Source organism: Ornithorhynchus anatinus, chromosome 10 (genome assembly GCF_004115215.2).
Source record: "Ornithorhynchus anatinus isolate Pmale09 chromosome 10, mOrnAna1.pri.v4, whole genome shotgun sequence".
NCBI classification, from domain to species: domain Eukaryota; kingdom Metazoa; phylum Chordata; class Mammalia; order Monotremata; family Ornithorhynchidae; genus Ornithorhynchus; species Ornithorhynchus anatinus.
The window spans coordinates 57,778,312-57,792,036 of record NC_041737.1 but is presented as its reverse complement, the minus strand read 5'-3'; the positions used below and the strand labels follow the sequence as shown (position 1 = coordinate 57,792,036).

The window sequence follows — 13,725 nt, the reverse complement described above, 5'->3', positions numbered from 1 at the left end:
TGTGGGGGCGGGGGGGGGGGGTGAATGTGTAGAGAGAGAAATTTAGTACGTGTTGGTGTATGCGATTCTGGATGCGTATTCTGTGTGATTCTGTCCGTGTTTGTGTCCGTGTGTTTCTGGCTATGTGTACAGTCTGTTCGTGTGGCTGTGTGTGATTCTGTGTGCACACATCTGCGTGTTTCTATATGCCGTGTGATTCTGGCTGTGTGTACAGCCTATACAGGTTGCGGTGAGTGATTCTGCATGCGCGTGCCTGTGGGATTCTATATGTGGCTGATAATATGATTTTGTGTTAGTGTGTAGGCGATTCTGTATGTGTGCTATCATGTCCGTATTGATGGAGGTGATTCTGTACACTCGTCTGTGTGAGTCTGTCCATTTTCGTGTATGTGATTCTGTGCGTATGTACGATCTGTGTTGGTGCGTTTGATTTCGCATGTGTGCTTGCGGGATTCTCTCCGTGTGATTCTGTGTGCGTGTACGATCTATCCGTGTTTCTACGATTCAGTATGTCTGTCCGTATGATTCTGCTGTGTTTGGGGGTGTTCTGTACGTGATGGTGTAAGATTCTGCCTATGTTGTCTTCATGCGTATACATCTACTTCCCTGTGTTGTTTGTGTGTGTATTTTCCTGTCTCCGGTGGGCCCCAGAGCCGGGAGAGACCCGAGCACGGGTTCTCCGGCTCTTCGACGAGGTTGAATGAAGGATTGGACCGTCTGAATGCGGGTGATTTACCGGTCTCTGTGATCAATAGCCCCGCCGGGCCGCCGGTTGGCAGGACCGGGCTGGAGCCGCTATTTGTCAAGCGGCCCCGGGATTCGTGCTTTATGCTAATGGCCCCGAACCATTGGCTCGCGGGAGGCGCTGACCCGGTCAGGGCCGCCTCGGGCCACCAAAGGTCAGGAGGTCGCCGGCTGATCTTCCGTGAGAGCCCCGGGCATTTCAGAATAATTCCACAGGTACACGCTCACAACACAGATATACCCACCCAGTCCTACCCCAAACGGCACACAGATGCGCCCACAGCCACCCAACGAGGCGCACCCCTCCACCCACAAACCTACAGCCCTCCCCCTTCCCACTATTGATACAGAGACACAATCACTGAAACCTCCTTAGTGTATTCAGCGGTCGATGTACTTTCTTGCGATCTCTCCCACACTCCACTAGAGACACAATCCCAGAATCCCCCCGACACCCTCACCCCCAGACGCCCCAAAGCCTCCCCCCAGTTCCCACCCCGGTAACTGTCCTCCTTCATCGCTGATTCAGATCGGGAGAAACATGCTCCCGCCTTTCCAGACGCCCTCGTCCTTGGGTAACTCCACAGACGACCTCAGTGGCACGAAAGGCGCAGAATGAATTCGCATCCAGACCCAAATGAATTCAAACCGAACTTTAATTCCAACCGACTCCCTCCCAGAAACCCCACCCACCCTGGCCCTCTTCGAGGCCCGGAAGGGGGGAGAGCTTTTGCCGGCTGGCGGGAGGGGCCGCTGGGCCCGGCAATGCCGAAGGGGCTGGAGGGGGAGATGGGCCCATTCCCATTTCTGGGCGGGATATGTGTGTGAGTGTGATGTGTGTGTATGTGTGTGTGTGTTGGGGGGTTGGTCAAAGAGGCCTGGGAGATATATATAGGGGCAGCGCTAAGCCCGAGACACAAGCAGGATGATTTTGAAGATTTATAGCGCCCGGACCGGGCTCGACCCTCTCCGCGGAGCCTCTCCCTCTCTCGGCAGTTCGCGTCTGATCCGCCATAGAAGCCGCTTCTCGGTCACATGTATAAGGCGAGTGTATGAGGTTCTTGGAACCGAGAGGGAAAAAAGAGAGAAAGTTGAGTCCAGCCGGCCTCCCCAGGACGGTGACCCTCTCCCCTGGGCCCTGGATCGCGAGCTCGAAGACTCGATTCTCCACCAAGGGTCTTGGGGGGGGATCTGGAATACGAGTCCTACAAGCATGGGGCAGGGGGGAGGGGAGAAAGGGCAGCCTCGCCTGACTCTCCTGGCCGTATGGAAGGATCACCCTTCCCACCTTTCCTCCCACCCTTCCTCTAGGGCTGTGCATGTCCATGTCCACAGGGGTCGGTCAGTCCCGTCCTCCCACACTATTTATATTCTGGTCCCTTAGAGACGGATGGAATCTTTTGGGGGGGGGGTTTGGGATGTGTGTCCCCAGAGAAGAAGATGCGGGCAGAAAACTGTCCGGGTCCTGCAGGGAGCTGAGTATAACTGAGGGAGACTGGTCTATGCACAGCTTAAAGGAAGATTGAAAAAGTCCACTGACCTTGCAGATAACTCACCCGCCCACAATACGGTTTCATGGGGGCGAGGAGATGAATGGAACTTCCCGGCTGAACGAGGCTCGTGGCAAAGGGGTCGGGGAATTGGGACCCCAGCATGGGAGTGAGAGTTCTGGTGGGAAAAGAGGAGGCCGGAGGGAGGGAGGAAGGATACTAGGAGGCTCAGTTCCTCTCTCTTCCCCAACTCTCTCCCTCCCTGCTTCTTCCCCTTCCTCTGCTGGTTCTCGAAGTGGATCCTGGAGGTGCTGGGAGAGTCGCTGGACACGGGGCAGCTCCAACCGGCCTGACCATGCAGGTGGATAATGTCCCGGCTTCCACCAGCGCGTCCTAGGCTCCGTTTCAGGCTTCATCGGGCCACCGAGGGACGAAGAGGCTTGTTGCGAGGCTTGCGGCTGCCGCCCTGCCGTCCCTCCCGCCCTTCCTCTGTAGGTCTCTATCTCCCTCTCTTCTCGAACTTTCTCCCTTTTTGATCCTTCCTCTCTGTCTTCTTCTCTCTGCCCTTTAGCTCTTCTTTCTCCCTCCTTTTCCTGCTCTGTCTTTGTCGGCCCTCTCTCCCACTTTCCCTGCTCCCCCATCCCCCGGATTCCCCGCTAAGGAGAAGGGTAAGGTTTAAAGGCGAGTCGACAGGTACTTGGATCTGTCTGGTCATACCGGTCTGGATGCTATCTCTCCCTCTTTCTTCCTCCCCCCTCCACAAAGTCCCGGATTTTCCGGGTACGGGGTGCCCCTCCAGGCACACCCGCCTCTGTCAAAGAAATAATTCTCTGCAGGGGTAGCGTGATCTAGCGTTTTTCACAAGCAGAGGAACCGCCCCAGGCCCAAACGAAACCCGGGAGCCCTTATCGGGGCTCATAGCTCCCGGGATATTCACTGAGGCCGGGGGTTTTCATAACAAGCCTTGAAGCTGGATTTAAAGATTTTTCCTTTTTATCCGAGACAGGGGGAGGGGAAGGGTCTTCCAAGTCCTTCTCCGTATCCTTCTCCAAAGACACACCCCTACCCCCCCCCCCACAACTCTTCCCCCGCGGCCCAGCACTTAGGAGGGGGCTTCCCCAGCTCCTGCCTTTCCCTGAGGCCCTTCTCCCACTGCTCCCGGTTTGCGATTATCGTTATTGCTTCTATTTCATTGTTATTAGCGGTGATTACTGGAAGTGATAGTGGCTGCCCAAACTAGAGGGAGCGCCGACCCACCGCACTTCTCTGCCCCCGGGCTTTGGGACAGGACGAGCTGTGATACACTAATTAAAGCGGCAGACCCTCGAGGAAATACCGAATGTGCTCCCCCACCCCCACCCCGACATCCCCAGTCCGGCCAAGTCCCGGGCCTCTGTCCTCCTGGACCCTGAAAGTTCCCGTACTCAGTGAAGACAAAGAGCCCGGAGAGCCAGGGCGTTGGGAGTAGGGAATCCCCGTTCCAAGCGGTTGGGGCGTGGATGGGGTGGGGGGAGAAGGACGGGGGTCGGTCCCGAGACCTTTCTCGGGCTGGGAACATTGAACTCGCCGTGAGGGTCACAGCCTGCACCCCCGGCCCTAAAGACACCCCATAACTTGACCGGGGCAGCGCCAGAATAAAGTCGGGGGGTGGGAGGGGGGATGGGGTTGTTCCCTGCCCAGCTAGAGAGCGAAGTCTCCACTACTCCCCGTTAAAGTTTGCGCTTATTTTCCCACCCCCCCGCCCCCAATTAGCGCTGTTTCTACATACGCCCCCACTCCCATAGCTTTCGCTTTTCTCGCCCGATTTCCTCAATTTGCAAAAGAAGAAGATGGAAGCCTCGGGAATGTGGGATACTAGGTGTGTTTGTGGGGGGGGGGGGTGGCTTTTCCCACCCTCGGCTACTCTAAGTTAGGGAAGAAACATTCCAGAATGGGGGTTGCTCGGTTGAAGGGTGTCTCCAGGCCGCATCACACCAGGAAAGGAATCGTTAAAGTGATTTTGGATTCGTCCCCTCCTCATCCCTCCCCAACTCCAAAATCCCGGGAGGGAAAAATAGCCGTGGGCGGAGGCAGAGAGGGGAAGAAGATTTGAGTTCTCTGTCCTGGCCCGGACTCCCAACTCCGGGAGACAGTGTCTCTCCCCCCTCCCCTCTTCCCGCTCTTCCGAGGGATCTCAAAGCGCTCTGCTAGCCCGTGGTGAGGAACGGGAAGATGGAGGAGAGGCGATTAGGTTCCGCTCTCCGATTAAAAAAAAAATCTTAAACCACAATCGGTTTCATTAAAAAGAAAAAAAAAACTTGGCAGGAAGAGGGACTTCGCTTCCCAGCTTCGAGCTGCAAAGCGCTTCTCTCCCCAACCCCCCGAAAAAGTTTCAGAAAGTTTTCTTTGAGGTGGATGGGTGCGATAACCCCCAATCAGCCCGCCCCTTCCTTCTCCTAGGCGGACCCCTACTCCCGCCCCCATTCAAACCGGTGCCCCCCACCCTCGAGGTTTGACAACCCTCTTTCCCTTCTCGCCCCCACCCACCCTTCCAGGAGAGCGCTTAGAATAGTGCTTGGCACATAGTAAGGGCCTAACAAATACTACCATTATTAGAGTGACGGTAGTTAAGAAGAGGGAGGGGTGCTTCTCCTTTTAATGCGCCCCTTCCTCCCCCACCACCACCCCCACCTCCCCACACCTCACCTGCTCCTGTCGGGCCTCTCTTGAGCTTCATCCAATCAAAAGTTTGGGTCTCTCCCCCAAGAGTCTGGACGGGGGAGCACGCTTCAGGGGTGGAGGTGGGGAGTGGGGGGGTGACAGGGAGTGGGAAATTCCCCCCTTGGGTGGTGGGGACGACTCCATCCCAGACCCAATCTGTCTGTGCTCCGGGCCTCAAGTCCGTGAAGGGGGTCGGTCACTCCGGAGAGGGTCAACGGGAGTCAGAGAGGAAGACTGTAAAAACGAGTCTGGGGGGAAGCGGGAGTGGGGTCGGAGGGCTGGACGGGGAGAAGCCTGGGTTCCCATCGTTGTCCCCGGGCCTCTGCTGCTTCTGCCCTCCGGGATAAGGCCCCAACCCAGACCATCCCAACCCCTTCTGGGGCGGCGCTGGAGGTGGAGAGGGAGGGCGAGGGGAGCTCCCTCCCCACCTCCCCCCCCCCAGCTCCTTGGCCCCTCCTCGGCCCCCGCCCCGCGTTCACCCCCCGACCCCCCTTCCCGGAGCCAGGGGACGGAGAATTGTAACATGAAATTCGATCGATTGGCAAGGGGGTCCACGTGATAGAGGCCTGGCCAATGACCAGGCCGCACGGGGATGAGCTAATAATGGGAGCAATTTGTAACTTTCAGTCGCTCTCCCGGCCCGGGCGCGGGAGGGAGGCGGGCAGAGGGGGGTGGAGAGGGGGTTGGGGAAGAAGGGGAAGGGTACTTGGTGGCAGGCTCAGGACACCCCCACCCCACCTCCCCGCCCACTCCCCTGGGTACCTCGATCCTGATTCTCCTCCCCCCTTATCTCAGCTCGAGTTTTTCCGCCAAGGTAAGCCCGGCTCCCCGCTCCCCACCGCCTCGAGATACGTCCCGCCTACCGCTACCCCCATAGAGCCCCCCCGCCCCCCGCCTCGGCCTCCGGTGTTTTTTAAGTTTCTTTTGGGGAAAATTGAACTCGGGCTGGTGGTGGGCGAGGGAGAGTGCTCTTTGCAGTCAATGCCCCCTCTTAGAAAACATTTAATTTTCTCGGATTTTCAAAGGTCCTTTTTCCTGTCTATTGTAACCCCCCTGCGCCCTTTCCCCCACTTTAGGGATGTGGGGGTGGAGAATTGCAATCACTTTTGTCTTTCTATTTTCCCAGTTTCGCGTCGCTTGGTTTCGTGGTCCGCCTCTCCTTGCTTCAATCTCTGTCTCCAGGACTTCTGAGTTTGAAAGGGGTGAGGCGTTTGGGGGAGGGGGGTGTCTTTGGGGATTCGCTTCATCAATTAGGGGCGAGCTGGGTTTTTTTTGTGTGGGGGGGTTGGTTTCACTTCTTCTTAGTGAACCCTCCCCCCAGTGGGGGTGAGGGAAGGACTGGCCCATCCCTCTCTAGGAGAAAGCCTTCCTACTTGCACTCACCACTCCCTCTAGGGCAAATAATTTTACTTCTGGTTGACAAGTTGGGACCATTTCAGTCCTTTTTGGTAAATTCCCAGGCTTTCCGAAAGCTTGTGACTTTTTGCCCCCTCCCCTCTCCCCGTCCCCTCCCCCGTCCTCCAACTCCAGGGGTGGGGACTCCCACTTCCAAAAGGAGAGTTTCCTCCCACTCTCAGCCCCTTCCTCCTCTCTGGGACCCCGAAGGGCTGGCCGGGACCAGAAGGGGATCTCTCCCCTCGGGCTCCCTCCACCGCCCCGCTGTCCTCCCTTTTCCTGGTCGGGGAGGAGGGACAGAGACTTTAGTTTGTCTTGGATCCTGCCTGGCCCAGTCCTGCTCACCCTATCCCGAGCCCTGGGTCAGCGTTGCAGTATTCTTGGATTCATTCAATTGTATTTATTGAGGGCTTACTGTGTGCAGTGCACTGTACTAAGCGCTTGAGGTGTTGAGGATGGCCTTCTCTGTTGGCCTCTTGGCCCTGGGGTTCTATTTCCATCTTCCTGCCCCCCTGGAACGGCCTACTTACTTGTCTCTCCCTGTTACAGCTTTTCTCCTTGGACTGTCTATCTGCCAATCTGCCAGTCTGCCTGCTTCCGTCTGCCCGTCTGACTGATGGAACGTCTCTCCCTGTCTCTGTATGTCTCTCTTTGGCCTCCATCTCTGTCACTCTGTCTCCATCTTTTCCACCTCTGTCTCCTCCTGGAGGAGACTTTCTCTCAGTTCCAGCAAGATGGAATGATTTATTTTGGTCTCCACTGATTCTCCTTTTTTCCATGAGGGGCGAGGACAAGTGGGAAGAAAGGTTAGGGTGGCAAGGTGGTGGTGTATGAGTGTGCCTTTGTGTCTGTTTGGATGGGTGTGTGTGTCTGTGTGAATATTTGTGAGTGTGTGACTCTGTGGGAGTGTCTGTGTGTACCTGTGTCCGGGAGTGTGTTTAAGGGAGTGTGTGTTAGTTTGTGTGAGTGTGTGGCTGGGTGAGTGGGTATGTGTCTTTTGGGGCGGGGGCAGGGGCGGGGGGCGGTGCAGAGAAGGAAAGGGTCAGGACCTTCCCTGCAATGCCTGCTATCATGATTGTTATTATTAATAATAATATTCATGTTAACCACCAGTATAGTGTCCGCTTTGTCCTTTTGCTTTCTCGGGCATCCCTGCTCCCCCTCACAGACCCCCCCCCTTCCTCCTCCGCCCCCCGCCCACTTCGGCGTCCCCCCGCGTCCTCCTCTCCTATTCATCACGGTCATCACCCGGCCAGGCCAACTCGACTCCGCCTCCCGGCTTCCCCGCAATGGGAGTCTAAATGACTATTCATAAAGGCTCGCGACAAGTGAATCGGCCTGGAAAGAGTTCATTTCCCTTGGTGAACAGTCAATGACCCAGCAGTACACCGGCTCCCGCCTGCCGCCCCGGCCTGGACGTCCCCCTTCCCCTGCCTAATGCCCCGACTGGGGACCCCCGCCCAACTCTGTCCTCATGGGGAAGAGAAGGTGGGGGAGGAGGAAAAGGGGGTTCCACTCCCCTGGAGCTTGGATGAGGGCTGCAGCAGAAAGGACTTCCTGTCGGGAAAGGGTCGGGAGGAGATGATGAGTTGGGAATAAATCCTGGGGATCCTATCTAGTAGGGCTGGGTAGGGCTCAGGGTCAAATCCCAAAATTAGGGAGATGGATGAAATGGCCTTCAAAATCTCTCCCCCACTACCACCCCACCCCCAAAAGGGTTTGTAGGACACGGCGCCCTCTGTGACGGATCTGGCTGGAGATAGAGGATAATAATATTAATAATTTCTTGTTTTTATTAAGCGCATATTATGTGGCAGGTACTATACTAAGCGCTGGCATGGATATGAGCAAATTGGGTTGGACATAGTTCCTGTCCCAAGTGGGGCTCATGGTATCAAGCTCCATTTTACAGATGAGGAACTGAGGCACAGAGAAGTGAAGTGACCTGCCCAAGGTCACATAGCAGATAAGAGGAACAGGGATTAGAATCCATGACCTTCTGACTCTCAGGCCCATGGTCTATCCACTACACCAGGCGTGGTGGGAATGATGTTTGGATTGGGGGACAGGCCAGCCCTGGATATCATCTGCCTGCACTTATGTCCTTACAAGTAAATTATTTATTTCTTTTAATGACTGTCTCCCCCTCTAGACTGTAAGCTCGTTGTGGGCAGGGAATGTGCCTACCAACTCTGTTGTATTGGACTCTCCCAAGAGTTTAGTACAGTGCTCTGCATGCCATTAGTGCTCAAAACATACTACTGATTGATTAACTCCTCACTGTGGAGAGGGTCAGGGGCAGCAGGAGCAGTAGGTCCCCCTACGCTCTACCCCAATCAAGGCTGTGGAGAGTGGAAAACTCCTCACAGTGCAGCAGGAGGGAAGGTGCACAGAAGAACTTCCCAACATGGCAAGGGAGAGTATGGAAGCTGCAGATGGTTCTGAGTCTACGACTCCTCCTCCCTCTGCCCATAATAATAATAATACTGGTGTTTGTTAAGCACTTCCTGTACTAAGCCATTCCCAGTGTCCAGCACGTGTTTGTGTTTGTACATGTGTGCATACTGTCTCCCTCAGCATACTGACAAGCCCCCCAAGGGCAGGACCCTACCTCCTCCTTCTGTCCCTCTGTAGCACCCAGCCCAGTTCACTCCTCACCCCACGCTCCCTTATCACTCTTCCCTCAACATCCCGACCCCCTTTTCTCTCTGCTGGGACTCCTGCCGTAGAGACACGTGGTGTGTTGACCCTCTTTCCCTTCAACAAACCTAGTTGTCCAGCCCTCCCCAGTTGGTGCTGTTGTGACCTTGAGCAAGTCACTTGTCCATAATTTATATTAATGTCCATCTCCCCCTCTAGAATGTAAGCTCGCTTTGAGCAGGGAATGTGTCTACTGTTATATTGTACTCTCCCAAGCACTTAGTACAGTTCTCTGCACACATGAAGTGCTCAGTAAATACAATTGATTGAATTAACTTCTTGGTGACTCTGTTCCTCCACCTGCAAAAGGGGGATTCAATTTAGTAACAAATAGGTACTTGTTATTTAAACCCTTACTGTGTGCCAAGTACTTTTCTAAGCACTGGGATAGATGTAAGGTGGTCAGGTTGGACACAGTCCTTGTCCCATATAGGGCTCACACTCTAAATTTCCATTTTACAGATTAGGTAACTGAGGCCCAGAGAAGTGAAGTGACTTGTCCAAGGTCACAGAGCAGACATTTAGTGGAGCTGTGATTAGAACCCATGACCTTCTGACTCCCAGCCCCATGCTCTATCCACTAAACTACACTGCTTCTCCACTCCCCATTGTCCTGTGATCCCTCCGTAGACTTTGAGCCTCATGTAGAACCAGATGATCTTGTGTCTACCCCAGTTCTTAGTACAGTGCCCAGCACATAGTAAGTGCATAACAAACTATTATTATTATTATTATTAGAGATCTTTGGCCCTGCCCCCACCCCCCACCCCAAGACTGTGCTTCCTATGTGACTGTAGATCCTGCTGCCCATAGGAGCCTTTGTCTGATCCCTCCTTCGGGCTCCACTTTCCTGCATGGAAACCAGTGGAGTTTTCCCTCCAGGCCTAGACTGTAAGCTCCTTGTGGGCAGGGAATGTGCCTACCAACTCTGTTATGTTGTACTCTCCCACACACTTAGTGCAGTGCTTTGCACACGGTAAGTGCTCAACAAATATGATTGATTAATTGACTGGACCCCCGAGAGCCCATGATGGAGCATTCTCTCCCATTGCAGTGGAAGCTCCTCAAGCGAAGGAAGCATGTCTTCTGTCTCTGCTGGGTGCTCCCAGAGAAGCAGCATGGCTTAGTGGATAGAGCATGGGCCTGGGAGTTAGAAGGTCATGGGTTCTAATTTTGACTCTGTCACTGGCCTATTTTGTGACCTTGGGGAAGTCACTTCACTTTTCCGGGCCTATGTGCCAAGCGCTGTTCTAAGGGCTGGGGTAGATACAAGGTAATGAGGTTGTCGCAGGTGGGGCTCACAGTCTTAATCCCCATTTTACAAATGAGGTAACTGAGGCACAGAGAAGTTAAGTGGCTTGCCCAAAGTCACACAGCTGACAAAATGGCTGAGGCAGGATTAGAACGCACAACCTCTGACTCCCAAGCCCGGGCTCTTTCCACTGAGTCACGCTTCTTATCATCACTTCACTTCTCTGTGCCTCAGTTACCTCATCTGTAAAATGGGGATTGAGACTGTGAGCCCCACGGGGGACAGGGACTGTGTTCAACCTGATTTGCTTGTATCCATCCGAGCACTTAGTAAAATTCCTGGCACATAGCGCTTAACAAATGCCGTAATAATAATCATAATTACTATTAAGTATGCCCCGAGCTGGGAGGGTCCTTTCAAGGTCAATTGATCAAGCCCCCCAACTCTGTTCAGGTGAGACCCTCCAGGCTCTGGAGCCCTGGGACTCAGTTCTTTGGTGGGATCAATGCCTCCTCAGTTCTGCCCCGCTGTGGTGGATACAAGCAAATAAGGTTGGACACAGTCTCTCTCCCACGGGAGGGCTCACATTCTCAATCCCCATTTTTCAGATGAGGTAACCGAGGCACAGAGAAGTAAAGTGACTTACCCAAGGTCACACAGCAGACAAGCCGAGATTAGAACCCATGACCTTGTGACTCCCAGGGTCGTGCGCTACGCCATGCTGCTCCTCTATGCGTACTGGGAAGCAGCGTGGCTCAGTGGAAAGAGCCTGGGCTTCGGAGTCAGAGGTCATGAGTTCGACTTCCGGCTCTGCCACTTGTCAGCTGTGTGACTGTGGGCGAGTCACTTCACTTCTCTGTGCCCCAGTTCCCTCATCTGTAAAATGGGGATTAACTGTGAGTCTCACGTGGGACAACCTCATTACCCTGTATCTACCCCAGCGCTTAGAACAGTGCTCTGCACATAGTAAGCGCTTAACAAATACCAACATTACTGTGTCACGGCCAGTGTCCGAGCCTCGTCTCTGCCCCGCGTTCTGGCCGCCGTGGCCAGTCACTACCGAGCCAGCTCTCAGGCGCTGGGCCCGACTGGAGAGGAGGGAAGATAACGGGGAGGCAGGGAAGGAGAGATGGGGAAAGAAGGTGCTTGCTTTCTGACCTCGGGCGATCAATTTATCTGCTGAAAGTCTCATAAAGATTCCGCAATCGCTTGTTAATGGTTATGACGGGAGACCTCTGCTTTTATGGCCGCGAGGCTCCGTGGGGCGGGGCCTGAGGAACGGGAGGGAGCCAGGGAGAAGGGGGACGGGAGAGAGGCTAGAGAGAGGTTTCCAGGATGAGACTCCTTACCCTCCCTCAGGCTCCTACCGACGGTCGGGAAGTTCTTCCTTGGATCTACCCCAGGTCTCCCCTACTGCAAGCTTAGCACACGTGCAAAATTTCAGACTCTGTGGACCCACTAAGATCTCTGTACAGGGCCCACAGAGGAGGGATAGAAGCGGGAGACGCCATGGTCCCGAGTTGCCAGGTCTTTTGGGGAGACAGAACACACACACACACACACACACACACACACACACACGCTTACTGCATCATCCATCCATTCATTCATTCAAGCCCGTCAAACGGCAGGGACTGTCTCTATCTGTTGCCGACTTGTTCATCCCAAGCGCTTAGTACAGTGCTCTGCACATAGTAAGCGCTCAATAAATACTATTGAATGAATGAATTTGTTAAGCACTTACTGTATGCAGAGCACTGTTCTAAGCGGTTGGGATAGTATAATACAACAATAAACAGTGACAATCCCCGCCCACAACGAGCTCACAGTCTGGAGTGGGGGGAGACAGACATCAATACAAATAAACAGACATCAATATAAATAAATAAAATTATAGATATATACATAAATGCTGTGGGGCAGGAAGCAGGGGATGAGCAAAGGGAGCAAGTCAGGGCAATCCAGAAGGGAGTGGGAGAGGAGGAAAAGTGGGGCTTAGTCTGGGAAGGTCTCTTAGAGGATTTGTGCCTTCAGTAAACTTACTCTCAAGAGGTCTTCCCTGGCTAAGCCCTCCTTTCCTCTTCTCCCACTCCCTTCTGCGTCATTCTGACTTGCTCCCTTTATTCTTCCCCTGCTCACAGCCCCACAGCACTTATGTCCATATAAGTAATTTATTTATTTATTCAGATTAATATCTGTCTCTCCCTGCAGACTGTAAACTTATTGTGGGCAGGGAATGTGTCTGTTTATTGTTATATAGTACTCTCCCAAATGCTTAATTCAGTGCTTTACACACAGTTAGCCCTCAGTAAGTATGATTGAATAATATAAATACATTATGATTTTGTACATAAGTGCTCTGGGAGGAAGAGGGGGTGAATAAAGGGTACAAATCCAAGTGCAAGACAGTGAATAGAGAAGTAGTAGGGGAAATGAGGATATACCTCTTGGAAGAGATGTAATTTTATTATTATTTACTATGTGATTAGTTATTTTGAGGGTGGGGAGAACGATAGATATGAAGGGGGAAGGAGTTTCAGGCCAGAGGCAGACTACAGGCGAGAGTTCGGCAGTGAGATAGACAAGATTTTGAGGTACAATGAGTAGATTGGCATTAGAGGAGCGAAGAGTGGGGGCTGGGTTACAGTAAGAAATCAGAGAGTTAAGATAGGAGGGGACAAGGTGATCTGGTGCTTAAAGCCAATGGTAAGGAGTTTCTGCTTGATGCAGAGGTGGATGGGCAACCCCTGGAGGTTCTTGTGGAGAGGGGAAACATGGTCTGACCTATGTTCGTAGAAAAATTATCCAGGCAGCAGAGTGAAGTATGGACTGAAATGGGGAGAGACAAGAGGCAGGGAGTTGACAGAGGAGGTTGATAGACTGAAAACTCATGGACAGGGAAAATGTCTGTTTACTGTTATATTATGCTTTCCCAAGAGCTTAGTACAGTGCTTTGCATGCAGTAAGCACTCAAAAAACAAGACTGTATCGCAGAATGAATTCAAGGCGGGATAGGATAAGTGTTTGAATCAATGTGGAGGCAGTTTGGATGAAGAGGAAAGGGCAGATTTTAGCAATGTTGTGAAGGTTGAACTGACGTTTGATGACAGATTGAATGTGTGGGTTGAAAGAGAAATATGATTTGAGGATAATGCCAAGGTTACAGGCTTGCAAGACAGGATGGTGGTGCTGTCTACAGTAATGGGAAAGTCAGGGGAAGAGCAGGGTTTTGGTAGGAAGATAAGGAATTCTGTTTTGGCCATGTTAAGTTTAAGGTGTCAGTGGGGCATCCAAGTAATGATATCCTGAATAGTAATAATAATTTGGTATTTCTTCACTGCTTACTATGTACCAGGCACTGTTCAAAGCTCAGGGGTGAATTCAAACAATTCAGGTTGGACACCGCCCCTGTCCCTGGTGGGGTTCACAGTCTCAATCCTCCTT

At 53.1% G+C, this 13,725-nt stretch overlaps 1 long non-coding RNA gene across 1 annotated transcript; it reads right to left on the bottom strand.

Annotated features, from left to right (window-relative positions):
* Positions 1-1,382: 1,382 nt before the first annotated feature.
* On the bottom strand, positions 1,383-5,357 carry LOC114814584. Its single transcript, XR_003762343.1, has 3 exons — positions 4,920-5,357; positions 2,285-2,644; positions 1,383-1,804 (listed from the first exon to the last, which is right to left on the bottom strand). It is a non-coding gene; the product is annotated as an uncharacterized LOC114814584 (long non-coding RNA).
* Positions 5,358-13,725: the final 8,368 nt, after the last annotated feature.